The 16,764-nt window shown below is 39.3% G+C and overlaps 1 non-coding gene across 1 annotated transcript; it reads right to left on the reverse strand.

Annotated features, from left to right (window-relative positions):
• Positions 1–9,607: 9,607 nt before the first annotated feature.
• On the reverse strand, positions 9,608–9,715 carry LOC112752225 (small nucleolar RNA R71). The gene has a single exon (XR_003176670.1). It is a non-coding gene; the product is annotated as a small nucleolar RNA R71 (small nucleolar RNA).
• Positions 9,716–16,764: the final 7,049 nt, after the last annotated feature.

Consider the following 16,764-nt stretch of genomic DNA (forward strand, 5'->3'; position numbering starts at 1 on the left):
GCGCTGTCACTGCACGACTAATCATCTGTCAGTTCTCACTCATGCTGGAATAAGATCCATTGATCTTTTTGTGTCTGTCACTATGCCCACCCCTTGTGAGTTTGAAGCTCGTAACAGTCATCCAATTCCTAAATCCTACTTAGAATACCACAGACAAGGTTTAGACTTTCCGGATTCTCAAGAATGCTGCCAATGGATTCTAGCTTATACCACGAAGACTCTGATTAAGGAATCCAAAAGATACTCATTCAATCTAATGTAGAACGGAGGTGGCTGTCAGGCATGCGTTCATAGGTTGAGAATGGTGATGAGTGTCATGGATCATCACATTCATCATATTGAAGTGCAAATAAATATCTTAGATAGAAACAAGCATGTTTGAATGAAAAACAGAAGTAATTGCATTAATTCATCGAGACACAGCAGAGCTCCTCACCCCCAACAATGGAGTTTAGAGACTCATGCCATCAAAGAGTACAAAGTTCAGATCTAAAATATCATGAGATACAAAAGAAATCTCTAAAAGTTGTTTAAATACTAAACTAGTAACCTAGGTTTACAGAAAATGAGTAAACTATGATAGATAGTGCAGAAATCCACTTTTGGGCCCACTTGGTGTGTGCTGGGACTGAGACTTGAACTTCACACTTGCTTAGGCTGTTTCTGGAGTTAAACGCCAGGTTGTAACCTGTTTTGGGCGTTTAACTCCAATTTGTAACCTGTTTCTGGCGTTTTACGCCAGAATAGGGCAGAGAACTGGCGTTGAACGCCAGTTTGCGTCATCTAAACTCGAGCAAAGTATGGACCATTATATATTACTGGAAAGCCCTGGATGTCAACTTTCCAACGCAATTGAGAGTGCGCCATTTGGGTTTCTGTAGCTCCAAAAAATCCATTTCGAGTGCACGGAGGTCAGAATCCAACAACATCTGCAGTCCTTTTTCAGCCTCTGAATCAAATTTTACTCAGGTCCCTCAATTTCAGCCAGAAAATACCTGAAATCACAGAAAAACACACAAACTCATAGTAAAGTCCAGAAATATGAATTTTGCCTAGAAACTAATAAAAATATACTAAAAACTAACTAAAACATACTAAAAACTACATGAAATTACCCCCGAAAAGCGTATAAAATATCCGCTCATCACAACACCAAACTTAAACTGTTGCTTGTCCCCAAGCAACTAGACAAATAAAATAGGATAAAAAGAAATCAAGAAGCAATAATATCTCGGAGTTTTAAGTGAAGCTCAGATTCTAATTAGGTGAGCGGGACTAGTAGCTTTTTGCTTCTGAATAGTTTTGGCATCTCACTTTATCCTTTGAAATTCAGAATGATTGGCATCCATAGGAACTCAGAATTCAGATACTATTATTGATTCTCCTAGTTTAGTATGTTGATTCTTGAACACAGCTACTTTATGAGTCTTGGCCGTGGCCCTAAGCACTCTGTTTTCCAGTATTACCACCGGATACATAAATGCCACAGACACATAACTGGGTGAACCTTTTCAGATTGTGACTTAGCTTTGCTAAAATCCTTAATTAGAGGTGTCCAGAGTTCTTAAGCACACTCTCTTGCTTTGGATCTCGACTTTAACCACTCTGTCTGAAGCTTTTCACTTGGACCTGCATGCCACAAGCACATGGTTAGGGACAGCCTGATTTAGCCGCTTAGGCCTGGATTTGTTTCCTTGGGCCCTCCTATCCATTAATGCTCAAAGTCTTGGATCCTTTTTCCCCTTGCTTTTTGGTTTTAAGGGCTATTGGCTTTTTCTACTGCTCCTTCTCTTCTTTTTTTTTCACTGCTTTTTCTTGCTTCAAGAATCAAATTCATGGTTTTTCAGATCATCAATAACATTTCTCTTGTTCATCATTCTTTCAGGAGCCAACAATTTTAACATTCATAAAATTCAATATAAAAAATATACACTGTTCAGGCATTCATTCAGAAGAAAAAAAGCATTGCCACCACATATAAATAATTAGAGTTTTCCTTATTAAAAACTCGAAAAAATATTGCCTCCTTATTCTAAAAAAATCTGCTATTTTATTAATGTTTAATGATGATGAGAAAAATAAATTATATAAAATCAAAATAGAGATACTAATTACTACTACTCATATATAACTTCTAAGGTAAATTTCTAATAAGAACAATTATCACAGAGTTAAGGCTAAGATTAGGACTCAACAACCTTTGCTTTGGGAGGTAGATGCCTCTTTAGTCTGTGGGGTGCTTGGTCCTTCAAGAGATAGCTTCTGGCGCTTCAGTTCTTTCAGTTCACGCCCTTGTTTTTCTTGTTCCCTAAGTAATTTGCAGAGCATGTTGTTTTGATTTTGCTGTTCTTCCTTCAGTTGATCCATAGCTTCTTGCAACTTGGTGATAGATGCTTCTAGGCATCCCCAGTATTCAAATTGAGGAATTTCCGGGAGGAACTCCTGGGCTCTCCTCTTGATGGGGTCGTCCTGCACTTGTCCTTCTATTGACTTTTTGGTGATTGGTTGCTCAACTGAGATATACTCATCTAATCCCATTTTTACTCCAGCATCTTTACATAACAGGGAGATAAAGCTTGGATAAGCCAATTTGACATCTTTGGAGTTTTTGTTTGCAATTTTGTAAAGCTCACAAGAAATCAGCTGATGAACTTCCACTTCTTTTTCCAGCATAATGCAATGAATCATCACTACTCTTTTGATGGTGACTTCAGAGCGGTTGCTAGTGGGCAGAATAGAGCGCCCAATGAAGTCCAGCCAGCCTCTGGCGACTGGTTTGAGATCTCCTCCTTTGAGCTGGTTTGGGACACCTTTTGTGTTGGTTGTCCATTTGGCTCCAGGGAGGCATATGTCCTCTAGGATTTTGTCCAAGCTTTGATTTGGTCTCATCATTCTCCTGTTAAAGGAGTCTGGGTCATCTTGCAGTTGAGGCAGCTTAAAGATCTCCCTTATTTTGTTAGGGTGGGTGTGAACAATCTTCCCTCTGACCAGAGTTCGATAGTCATAGAATGCGGTTCCAGCTATTCTCTGCCTGTCTGTCTGCCACAGATTAGAGTAAAATTCCTGAACCATGTTTCTTCCACCTTTGTTTCAGGATTAGCTAGGACTTCCCAGCTCCTGTTTTGAATTTGCTCTTGGATCTTCGGATATTCGTCTTCTTTCAGATCGAATTTAACTTCCGGGATCACTGACCTTAGACCCATTATTTTGTAGTAATGGTCTGAATGTTCTTTGGTTAAGAACTTCCCTTGATTCTAAAGTGGTTTTGGAATATTCTCTTTCTTGCCTCTTGAGTTGGTTTGTTTTCCCTTAGGAGCCATGATCTTGGTGGGTATTGGCTTAGTGATCACGGATAAATACACCAAACTTAGAGGTTTGCTTGTCCTCAAGCAAAAGAAAAGAAACGAGAGGGATAGAGAGAGAGCTAATTCGAATTGTGGAAGAGAGGAGGAGGCCAAACAAGGATTTAAAGGGCAGGGGGGGTGAGTTTTCGAAAATTTTTGAAAAAGATATGATAGAAGATGTGAATTGGAAAAGATAAGTATGATAGGAAAAGATGTAATTTAAAATTGAAAAGATATGAAAGATATTTGAAAATGATAGATTTAAAAAAAAATTGTGAAGATTTGAAAAAGATATTGATGAGTTTGAAAAAAAAATTGAAAAAGATAGATTTGTGTTGAAAAATATTTGAGAAGAGGTTGAAGAAGAATTGAGAAAGATTTAATTTTAGGATTAAGATATTTTAAAAAATTTTGGAAAAAGTTTGAAAATTGAAAGTATGGGAACATGTTTATGCAAGAAAATATGGATGGAAATATGAAAATTTGAAAAAAAATCAAGTTGGGAACAAAACTTCCTCCCTTCCACAATCCTGGCGTTAAACGCCCAACTGCTGTTTGTTTTGGGTGTTTAACGCCCATCTGTAGCCTCTTTTGGGCGTTTAACGCCCAGCTGTTGCTTTTGGCTGGCGTTAAATGCCAAGAATCTTTCATCACTGGGCGTTTTTCCGAACGCCCAGGATGCTGCAAGTATGGCGTTAAACACCCAGAATGGGAATGGTACCCATTCTGGCGTTTAACGCCCAGAAAGGTACCCATTCTGGCGTTTAACACCCAGAAAGGTATCATTACTGGCGTTAAACGCCCAGTAGATGCTTCTTTTGGGCGTTTAACGCCCAAATACACCTATTACTGGCGTTTTCTTGCCAGTGAGCTCTGTCTCCTTGTTTTGTATTCTGAATCCTTCTGTAACCCTGTGAACTTATGTAATTGATTCTTTACCTTGAAGATTATGAATAAATAATTAAAAAAAACTTTACTAATGGCTGGGTTGCCTCCCAGCAAGCGCTTCTTTATTGTCTTTAGCTGGACCTTGCTGGGCTTTCAATCTAGCCTCAGCTTTGAGCACTCTTGCTCAACATTGCCTTCAAGATAATGCTTGATTCTCTGTCCATTAACAATGAACTTTTTATTAGAATCAATGTCTTGAAGCTCCACATAGCCATTTGGTGACACACTTGTAATCACATATGGTCCCCTCCACCGGGATTTCAATTTCCCGGGGAATAGCCTGAGCCTAGAGTTAAACAGCAGAACCTTCTGTCCTGGTTCAAAGACTCTAGATGAAAGCTTTCTATCATGCCACCTTTTTGCTTTCTCCTTGTAAAGCTTGGCATTTTCGAAAGCAGTGAGTCTGAATTCCTCTAGCTTATTCAGCTGGAGCAATCTTTTTTCTCCAGCTAATTTGGCATCAAAGTTTAGGAATCTGGTTGCCCAGTAGGCTTTGTGCTCCAGTTCCACGGGCAGATGGCAGGCCTTACCATACACAAGTTGGTATGGAGAGGTCCCTATAGGAGTCTTGAATGCTGTTCTATAAGCCCATAGAGCATCATCCAAGCTTCTTGCCTAATCCTATCTACGGGTGCTTACTGTCCGTTCTAGGATTCTTTTTAGTTCTCTATTAATGACTTTAGCTTGCCCGTTTGTCTGTGGATGATATGGAGTTGCCACCTTGTGACTAATTCTATACCGGACCATAGCAGAGTAAAGTTGTTTGTTACAGAAGTGAGTGCCCCCATCACTAATTAGGGCTCTAGGGACACCAAACCTACTGAAGATATGTTTCTGGAGGAACTTTAGCACTGTCATAGTATCATTAGTGGGTGTGGCAATGGCCTCTACCCATTTGGATACATAGTCGACTACAACCAGAATATAAGTGTTTGAGTATGATGGTAGGAAAGGCCCCATGAAGTCAATACCCCATACATCAAACAACTCAATCTCCAAGATTCCTTGTTGAGGCATGGCGTAGCCATGAGGCAGATTACTAGATTTCTGGCAACTGTCACAGTTACGTGCAAACTCTCGGAAATCTCTATAGAGTGTAGGCCAGTAGAAGCCACATTGGAGGACCTTGGTGGCTGTTCACTCACCTCCAAAATGGCCTCCATATTGTGACCCATGGCAATGCCATAAGATCTTTTGTGCTTCTTCTCTGGGCACACACCTACGGATTATTCCGTCCGCACATCTCTTAAAGAGATAGGGTTCATCCCACAAGTAGTACTTTGCATCAGTAATTAATTTTTTCTTTTGTTGCCTGTTGTACTCCTTGGGTATGAACCTTGCAGCTTTATAGTTTGCAATGTCTGCAAACCATGGTGTTTCCTGAATGGCGAACAAATGCTCATCCAGAAAGGTTTCAGAGATCTCAATAGAGGGAGAGGACGTCCCTTCTACTGGTTCTATCCGGGACAGATGATCAGCCACTTAGTTTTCTGTCCATTTTCTGTCTCTTATTTCTATATCAAACTCTTGCAGAAGCAACACCCATCTTATGAGCCTGGGTTTTGAATCCTGCTTTGTAAGTAGATATTTAAGAGCAGCATGGTCGGTGTACACAATCACTTTTCATCCTACTAAGTATGATATAAACTTTTCAATGGCATAAACCACTGCAAGCAATTCTTTTTCTGTGGTTGTGTAATTTTTCTGGGCGTCATTTAAAACACGGCTAGCATAATAAATGACATGCAGAAGCTTGTCATGCCTCTGCCCCAATACTGCACCAATGGCATGATCACTGGCATCACATATTAGTTCGAATGGTAGCGTCCAGTCTGGTGCAGAAATAACTGGCGCTGTGACCAGCTTAGCTTTCAGAGTCTCAAACGTCTGCAGACACTCTGTGTCAAACACAAATGGCGTGTCAGCAGCTAGCAGATTGCTCAGAGGTTTTGCAATTTTTGAAAAATCCTTTATAAACCTCCTATAGAATCCTGCATGCCCCAGAAAGCTTCTGATTGCCTTAACATTGGCAGGTAGTGGTAATTTTTTAATTACCTCTACCTTAGCTTGATCCACCTCTATTCCCTTATTCGAAATCTTGTGCCCAAGGACAATCCCTTCAGTCACCATAAAGTGACATTTTTCCCAGTTTAAAACCAGGTTAGTCTCTTGACATCTTTTCAGAACCAATGTCAGGTGATCAAGACAGGAGCTGAATGAGTCTCCATATACTGAGAAGTCATCCATGAAGACTTCCAGAAATTTTTCCACCATATCAGAGAAAATAGAGAGCATGCAACTCTGAAAGGTTGCAGGTGCATTACATAGCCCAAATGGCATCCTCTTGTAAGCAAATACTCTAGATGGACATGTGAATACTGTTTTCTCTTGATCCTGGGGATCTACTGCAATTTGGTTGTAACCTGAATAGCCTTCCAAAAAGCAGTAATAATCATGACCTGCTAGTCTTTCTAGCATCTGGTCTATGAATGGTAAAGAAAAATGATCCTTTCTGGTGGCTGTATTGAGCCTTCTGTAGTCAATACACATACGCCACCCTGTAACTGTTCTTGTAGGAACCAGTTCATTTTCTTCATTATGAACCACTGTCATACCTCCCTTTTTGGGAATAACTTGGACAGGGCTCACCCAGGGGCTATTAGAAATAGGATAAATAATCCCAGCCTCCAGTAACTTGGTGACCTCTTTCTGCACCACTTCCTTCATGGTTGGATTTAGCCGCCTCTGTGGCTGAACCACTGGCTTAGCATCGCCCTCCAATAGGATCTTATGCATGCATCTTGCTGGGCTGATGCCCTTAAGATCACTTATGGACCACCCAAGAGCTGTCTTATGTGTCCTTAGCACTTGAAGTAGTGCTTCCTCTTCCAGTGGATTTAAAGCAGAGCTTATGATCATCGGAAAAGTTTCACCTTATCCCAGAAATGCATATTTCAGGGATGGTGGTAGTGGTTTGAGCTCGGGTTTAGGAGGTTCCTCCTCTCCCTGAGGAAGTTTCAGAGGCTCTTTCAATTCCTCTGAATCCTCCAGATCAGGCTGAACATCTTTAAAGATGTCTTCCAGCTCTGATTCAAGACTCTTAGCCATGTTGATCTCCTCTAATAAAGAGTCAATAAGATCAACTTTCATGCAGTCTTTTGGTGTGGCTGGATGCTGCATGGTGATAAACCACTATTTTATGGTTTATATTGTGTTTAATTGTGTGGTTTTGTCATGATCCTTGCCCACTTATTCATCAATTTAGCATGCATTTAGATTTCCTTTCTAAATTTAGTACATGTTTGAAAATTGCTTCCTAGAAACTTTAATTATTTACTTTTAATTCTCCTTTATTCCATTCGATGCCATGATCTGTGTGTCAAGTGTTTCAAGCCTTATAGGGCATGAATGAGATGGAGATTGGAGAGGAAGCTAGCAAAAATGGAAGGAACACAAGAATTTGAGGAGATAACCAGCGAGAAGTGACGCGGTCGCATGGCTCACGCGACCGCGCGAAGGAGCACAAACCGCAGCGACGCGGCCGCATGGCTTGCGCGGCCGCGCGGATTGGAAAGCGCTAGTGACGCGGTAGCGTGGACGACGCGAACGCGTGGAGAGGAAAAAGCGCAAGCGACGCGTCCGCATGGACGACGCGATCGCGTGACATGTGCGATCTGCATAATCTGCAGAATCCGCTGGGGGCAATTTTGGACCTTATTTCGGCCCAGTTTTTGGCCCAGAACAGCAGACTAGAGTCAGAGAATATGCAGAAACAAGGGAGATTCATTCAGTAGTTTCCAGATCTAGTTTTTCACTCTCTTAGGTTTTTCTCTCTAGTTTTAGGATTTTAATTTTCAATTGATCTTAGCATTGGAACATTGAGAAGAGTTATTTCCTCATCAAGACATTATCATTCTAGTTTGTTCTCTTAACTTGGTTCTAATCTTCCATGTTCTTTGTTATGTTTAATTCTGTCACTCAGATACTTTTATGATTATTTAATGCAAGGATTATTTCTTTTTAATTCAATTTCAATATCAATAATCATGTCTTCTTTTAATTTCCTTTCATGTGCCATGGATTCTTTATTACAATGCGTGAGTAGTTCCCTTACTTGATGGGGAGTTGATTAAAAGGAACTCTTGAGTTGGAAGGATTGAAAGAAAATTTGTAATTGGGTTAATTGTTGGATTGCTATCTTGTCACCGACGCCAATCCCTTTGAACTAAGTGGGTTGCAACTTGTGAACAGATCTGGCATTCCCACTTGTTTGACTTTCCTTTACCTAGTAAAGGATAACCAAACAGAAAAACCATTAATTATAAATTAATCTTACAATCACACCATCAATGATAGAGATTCCAACCAATCAATTCCCAGTCAAGGCATTTATTTATATTATTTAAAATTCCTCAATTTAATTCCCAATTTACCTAGCTCAACTTCTTGGAACATCTGATTAATAAAACAGCACACTTTTCTGCAACTCGTTGGGAGACGACCTGGGATGTAAAACTCCCAGTAATTTTAATTTAAACTCTCTGTGACATATTTCTAAATTGATAGGCAGATTTTCGGTGAGTTAAGAACTATACTCGCAACGTAACCATTTTTAATAAATTTTTAATTCACCAGCTTCTGCTTCCCATCAATTTTTGGCGCAGTTGCCGGGGAGTTGCAATAGAGTGCTAATTTTATTAATTAGAATTTATTTATTTGCATTTTATTTAATTTTGCTACTATGAGCTGCATGTTTCTTCTGTCAAATGACACGTTCACTTCCTGATCCGCGCTTGCTAATATTCGATCCTGAAATTGAAAGGACAATTTCACGAATAAGGCGAGAACAGCGTAGTTTAGCCCGCTCTGAGGGCGGATCTTAAAGTGAATTTGAGGAAGAAACCAGCCCCCGTTCTACTGATTCGGTTGTTTTATGTGCATAAAACATGGCAGCTAGAAGAGTTACCATTCAGGAGGAAGGAGCTCCTGATTTTACAATGCAACCGTTTCAAGCGCATCATCCAGCGGTAGCTATGGATTTTGAAATAAAGACCGCACTGCTAAATTTGATGCCCAAGTTTCATGGCCTACGTGCTCAAGAGCCTATCAAGCACTTGAGAGATTTCCAGGCAGCCTGTTCTACTGTCAGGCGTGATGGCACTGATGAAATTTCAATTCTGCTGAAAGCTTTTCCGTTCTCTCTTGAGGGAAAAGCAAGAGAGTGGTAGTACACTCAACCTCTAGCAAATGTATCCAACTGGGATACACTCAGAAAGGAGTTTCTGGAGAAATTCTTTCCATCTGAAGTTACTGATAAACTAAGGAAGGATATCTCTACAATTGTTCAGGATGATAATGAGACTCTCTTTGAATACTGGGAGCGCTTCAATAATCTTCTGGAAGCATGCCCCCACCTCATGATTGACAAGATCGTGCTACTCAGCTATGTCACACAAGGAATGAGGCCCCAGGATAAGACCACATTGGAAAGTGCCAGCAATGGGTCTATGAAGAAGTACAAGACCACTGATGAAGCTTGGCAATTGATCAGTGATTTAGCTGAATCTACTCGGAACCACAGACAGAAGCAAGGCCGTTCAAGGGCCGTTGCAGAAGTATCTTCTGGCATAGAGACTGCTGCTCTAAATCGAAGCATCTATGAGATGACCAACCTGCTGAAGCAAATGTAGTTGAATCAACAAGCTCAGCAAACTCAACCGCAGCAAAACCAACAACTAGTCCCACAAAGAATTTGTGAAATTTGTGCTGATTACAGTCATTACACTGATGAATGCCCGCAGCTCCAACAAGAAGACAACATGGTGGCATCCACTCACAACTTCTATGACCGTCCCAACCAAGGGTACAATCAAAGTGGAAATAATAACCATGGATGGCAAGACAATTCAAACCAGAATTGGAGGGACAACAATAATAGAGGAGGCAGAGATAATCAGGGAAATCAGAGGTGGAATAATAACAACAACAGGCAGCAAAATCAACCTTACCGAGCACCTCACCTGAGGCAAAACCAAGGACCACCGAACAATCAGCAGCAAACCTCTCAATTTACTCATTCTTCTGTATCTTCTAATGAAGATTTATTACAAGCTTTTGAGAAAAGACAACTGGCCATGGAAAATACCATCGTGAACAATATTAACGCCAGTCTAAATGGTTTCACCTCTACTCTGCAAGCTTTTATGTCACAGCTTAGTTCAGCACAAAATTCCAGTAACCAACCTTCAAGCACCACTGGAATCCCCTCTCAACCATTACCCAATCCAAAGGGAGGCATTAATGCCATCACCCTGAGATCCGGAACCACACTGCAGGAGAGGAATCAGGAGGAACCAAGCTCACCAGAATACGCTTCAGCTGAAGAGGTGGTGGAAATCGAAGATGTTGAAGAGGAAGAGGATATACAGGACATAGCTAAAGAAGAGATAGCTCAACCACAGGAAGAAGCACAAAAAGGCGCAGGCACCACAGAAAACACCACTCCCATTCCATTTTCACAACTTGCAAGGAAGCCCAGGAAGCAGCTGGAACCTGATCCTAAAATGGTAGAAATATTCAAAAAGGTTGAGGTAACTGTTCCCCTTTTTGATGTTATTCAGCAGGTACCTAAATATGCAAAGTTTCTAAAAGACTTATGTATTCATAAAGACAAAATTAACGAATTAGAAACTATTCCTTTAGGTAGTTCTATATCTGCTTTAATGGGAGGATTACCTGAAAATGTAGTGATCCAAGTCCTTGCATAGTTAGTTGTACTATTGGTGGTGTAGTAATTTATGACTGCATGTGTGATTTAGGAGCATGTGTCAGTATAATGCCTTTGTCTATATATGATGTTTTAAGGCTCCCTCCCTTAAAAAGGTCGGCAGCTCGTTTTGTGCTAGCGGATAAAAGCATTATTACAGTGGCTGGAGTTGCTGAAGACGTTTTGGTGAACATTAAAGGGCTCACATTTTCCACTGATTTTTATATCTTGGAGATGCCCCATAATGATTCAGATAAGCCATCATCAATCCTACTTGGAAGACCATTCCTGAAGACATCAAAATTCAAATTAGATGCTTTTTCAGGAACATACTCCTTTGAAATAGATGGCCGCATAGTGATCTTCAATCTGAATGGAGTCATTGACAACCCCCAAGAAGATCGTTCTATCTTCCAGTGTGATGTCATAGACGAAAGTGTGGCTGAAGTTAAAAAAGAAGAGTTTGAAGAGAAGCACACTGGACAAAGTCCAAGTGTGGGGACCCTCTTAACTGACAATGAGGACACTTCGCCATTTTTGCAAGTCCCAGATAATCCAGAGCCTACCCATGATCAAAAGTTAGAATTGAAACCTCTCCCTCCACATCTCAAATATGCTTATCTTGAGGATGAGAAGAAGCTTCCGGTTATTATTGCTAAGGAACTGACTTCTCAACAAGAAGAACAGTTACTTGATGTACTGAGGAAGCATAAGAAGGCAATTGGGTAGAGTTTGGCAGACATAGTGGGAATTAACCCTCAAGTATGCGAGCACAGAATATTTTTAGAAGAGGGAGCAAGATCTGTCCATCAACCACAAAGAAGATTGAATCCCACCATCTTGGAAGTTGTCAAAAAGAAAGTGACCAAACTATTGGAAGCCGGTATCATATATCCCATTTCAGACAGTGAATGGGTAAGCCCAGTACAAGTGGTGCCCAAGAAGTCCGGAGTCACTACAGTGAAGAATGAGCATGGAGAGCTCATAGCAACTAGAGTTCAGAATGCTTGGAGAGTCTGTATTGATTACAGGCGTCTCAACCAAGCTACCCGTAAGGATCACTACCCACTTCCATTCATTGATCAAATGCTGGATCGCCTATCAGGTAAATCACATTATTACTTTTTAGATGGTTACACAGGTTATTTCCAGATTCATATAGCTCACGAGGATCAGGAAAAGACTACTTTTACATGTCCTTTTGGGACTTATGCTTATAAAAGAATGCCCTTTAGCTTGTGCAATGCACCAGCTACTTTCCAAAGGTGCATGATGAGCCTTTTCTCTGATCTTATTGAGGATTGTATGGAAGTTTTTATGGACGATTTTAGCATTTATGGTGATTCTTTTAACCTTTGCTTAGATGGATTAGCTAGAGTATTAGATAGATGTGTTAATACAAACCTTGTATTGAATTTCGAAAAATGCCACTTTATGGTTGATGAGCGGATAATTTATACGCTTTTTGGCATTGTTTTTAGTATATTTTTAGTAGGATCTAGTTACTTTTAGGGATGTTTTCATTAGTTTTTATGTTAAATTCACATTTCTGGACTTTACTATGAGTTTGTGTGTTTTTCTGTGATTTCAGGTATTTTCTGGCTGAAATTGAGGGACTTGAGCAGAAATCAGATTCAGAGGTTGAAAAAGGACTGCTGATGCTGTTGGATTCTGACCTCCCTGCACTCAAAGTGGATTTTCTGGAGCTACAGAACTCGAAATGGCGCGCTTCCAATTGCGTTGGAAATTAGACATCCAGGGCTTTCCAGCAATATATAATAGTCCATACTTTGGCCAAGAATTGACGACGTAAACTGGCGTTCAACGCCAGCCTTCTGCCCAAATCTGGCGTCCAGCGCCAGAAAAGGATCCAAAACCAGAGTTGAACGCCCAAACTGGCACAGAAACTGGCGTTCAACTCCACAAATAGCCTCTGCACGTGCAACACTTAGGCTCAGCCCAAACACACACCAAGTGGGCCCAGGAAGTGGATTTATGCATCAAATACTTACTCATGTAAACCCTAGTAGCTAGTTTATTATAAATAGGACCCTTTACTAGTCTTTTTGACCATCTTTGGTCTCAGTTTTTCATCTCAGGAGACTATTGATCTCGTTTAGGGGGCTGGCCATCTCGGCCATGCCTGGACCTTTCACTTATGTATTTTTAACGGTAGAGTTTCTACACTCCATAGATTAAGGTGTGGAGCTCTGCTGTTCCTCAAAGATTAATGCAAAGTACTACTGTTTTCTATTCAATTCTTCTTATTTCGCTTCTAAGATATCCATTCGCACCCAAGAACGTGATGAAGGTGATGATTATGTGTGACGCTCATCACCATCTCCCCTATGAACGCGTGCCTGACAAACACTTCTGTTCTACATGAATTAAGCCAGAATGAATATCTCTTAGATCTCCTAACAAGAATCTTCGTGGCGTAAGCTAGAATGATGGCGGCATTCAAGAGAATCCGGAAGGTCTAAACCTTGTCTGTGGTATTCTGAGTAGGATTCAATGATTGAATGACTGTGACGAGCTTCAAACTCGCGAGTGCTGGGCGTTAGTGACAGACGCAAAAGGAGGGTGAATCCTATTCCAGCATGATCGAGAACCGACAGATGAATAGCCGTGCCGTGACAGGGTGCGTGAGCATATGAGTCACTGAGAGGAGGGGATGTAGCCACTGACAACGGTGATGCCCTTGCATACAGCCAGCCATGGAAAGGAGTAAGACTGATTGGATGAAGATAGTAGGAAAGCAGAGGTTCAGAGGAACGAAAAGCATCTCCATTCGCTTATCTGAAATCCCTGCCAATGAATCTACATAAGTACCTCTATCCCTATCTTACTATATAATATTCGAAAACACCATTATCACTTTATATCTGCGTGACTGAGATTTAAAAGGTGACCATAGCTTGCTTCAAGCCAACAATCTCTGTGGGATCGACCCTTACTCACGTAAGGTTTATTACTTGGACGACCCAGTACACTTGCTGGTCAGTTGTATCGAAGTTGTGACAATAATGAATTAAGATCAGAGCACCAAGCTTTGGAGCCATTACCAGGATTTGTTCGAGCCTGGAGATCACAATTTCGTGCACCAAGTTTTTGGCACCGTTGCCGGGGATTGTTTGAGTCTTCGGCAAGCTTTTGGTCTGGTAACATCAGTGCCAGATTCCCTTTTGATCCGGCAACAGCACCAAGTTTTTGGCGCCGTTGCCGGGGATTGTTTGAGTTTGGACAACTGACGATTCATCTTGTTGCTCAGATTAGGTAATTTTCTTTTTGTTTTGTTTTCAAAAATTTTTCAAAAATATTTCAAAATTTTCTCCTTTGTTTTCGAAAAAAAAAATGTTTTCAAAAAAATATATTTTTCTTCAGGATTTTTAAGAATGAATTCTAGTGTTTCATGAAGCATGTTGAAGCCTATCTGGCTGTAAAGCCATACCCAAACTACTTTGGGATTGGCATTCAACTAATCACTCCAGTCCATGTAATTATATGTTAAAGCTTGGCTGGCTATTAAGCCATGCCTGACCCTTTGATTGGAGCTTTAAGACTAACATGGCAAGATTCCTGGAATTCATATTAAAAATTTTGAAATCCTTATTTTTATTTTTCACAATAATTTTCGAAAAAAAAAATAATAAATAAAAATCCAAAAAAATTAGAAAATCATAAAAATCAAAAATATTTTTGTGTTTTTTGTTTGAGTCTTGAGTCATATCATAAGTTTGGTGTCACTTGCATATGCATCTTGCATTTTTCGAAAATTCTCATGCATTCATGGTGTTCTTTATGATCTTCAAGTTGTTCTTGGTAAGTCTTCTTGTTTGATCTTGATGATTTTTTGTTTTGTGTCTTTTCATGTTTTTCATATGCATTCTTGAATTCTTAGTGTCTAAGCATTAAAGAATTCTAAGTTTGGTGTCTTGCATGTTTTCTTTGCATTAAAAATTTTTCAAAATTATGTTCTTGATGTTCATCTTGACATTCAAAGTGTTCTTGGTGTTCATCTTGACACTCATATCATTCTTGCATGCATTCATTGTTTTGATCTAAAAATTTCATGCATTGCATAATTTTCATGTTTTCATAAAAATTCAAAAAAATCAAAAAAATATCTTTCCCTTTTTCTCTCATCAAATTCGAAAATTTGAGTTGACTTTTTCAAAAAAAATTTTTCTTATGAGTCAAATCAAATTTTCAATTTGAAAATCTTATCTTTTTCAAAATCTTTTTTTTTTTCAAAAATCAAATCTTTTTCAAAATTTCTTAGTTATTTTCGAAAATTCCAAAAATATTTTTCAAAAATCTTTTTCTTATTTTTATACCAAATTTTCGAAAATAACAATAGCAATTAATGTTTTGATTCAAAAATTTCAAGTTTGTTACTTGCTTGTTAAGAAAGATTCAAACTTTAAGTTCTAGAATCATATCTTGTGATTTCTTGTGAATCAAGTCATTAATTGTGATTTCAAAAATCAAATCTTTTTCAAAACTAATTTCAATCATATCTTTTCAAAAATATCTTCTTATCTTATCTTTTTCAAAAATATCTTTTCAAATATCTTTCCTAACTTCCTAACTTCTTATCTTTTCAAAATTTGTTTCAACTAACTAACTAACTTTTTGTTTGTTTCTTAACTTTTTCAAAACCACCTAACTAACTCTCTCTCTCTCATTTTCAAAAATATCTTCCTTCTTTTTCAAAAATTTCTTTTTAATTAACTAATTATTTTTATTTTCTATTTTTGATTTCAAAAATTTTCGAAAATTACTAACATTTTTCAAAAACTATTTTCAAAAATCACTAACTCTTTTTCAAAAATTATTTTCGAAAATTCTCTTCTCTCTCATCTCCTTCTCTTTTTTTTTTAATTCATCTACTAACATCTCTCCCTCATTCAAAAAAAAAAAGGATCTCTATTATTATTATTTTTCTGTGCCTTCTTCTTTGTCATATGAGTAGGAGCAAGGACAAGAATATTCTTGTTGAAGCAGATCCAGAACCTGAAAGGACTCTGAATTACAACTAACCAGTAAGCACCTGTTAGGAATTTTCAAACAAGAAGAGGAGATGGCAGCCGAAAATAATAATAATGCAAGGAGGATGCTTGGTGACTTTACTGCACCTAATTCCAATTTACATGGAAGAAGCATCTCCATTCCTGCCATTGGAGCAAACAAATTTGAGCTGAAACCTCAATTAGTTTCTCTGATGCAGCAGAACTGCAAGTTTCATGGACTTCCATCTGAAGATCCTTTTCAGTTCTTAACTGAATTCTTGCAGATATGTGATACTGTTAAGACTAATGGAGTAGATCCTGAAGTCTACAGGCTTATGCTTTTCCCTTTTGCTGTAAGAGACAGAGCTAGATTATGGTTGGATTCTCAACCCAAAGACAGCCTGAACTCTTGGGATAAGCTGGTCACGGCTTTCTTAGCCAAGTACTTTCCTCCTCAAAAGCTGAGCAAGCTTAGAGCTGATGTTCAAACCTTCAGACAGAAAGAAGGTGAAATTCCTCTATGAAGCTTGGGAAAGATACAAACAGTTGACCAAAAAGTGTCCTTCTGACATGCTTTCAGAATGGACCATCCTGGATATATTCTATGATGGTTTATCTGAGCTATCAAAGATGTCACTGGACACTTCTGCAGGTGGATCCATTCACCTAAAGAAAACGCCTGCAGAAGCTCAAG

The sequence above is a fragment of the Arachis hypogaea genome, chromosome 15 (assembly GCF_003086295.3).
Source record: "Arachis hypogaea cultivar Tifrunner chromosome 15, arahy.Tifrunner.gnm2.J5K5, whole genome shotgun sequence".
Classification (NCBI taxonomy): domain Eukaryota; kingdom Viridiplantae; phylum Streptophyta; class Magnoliopsida; order Fabales; family Fabaceae; genus Arachis; species Arachis hypogaea.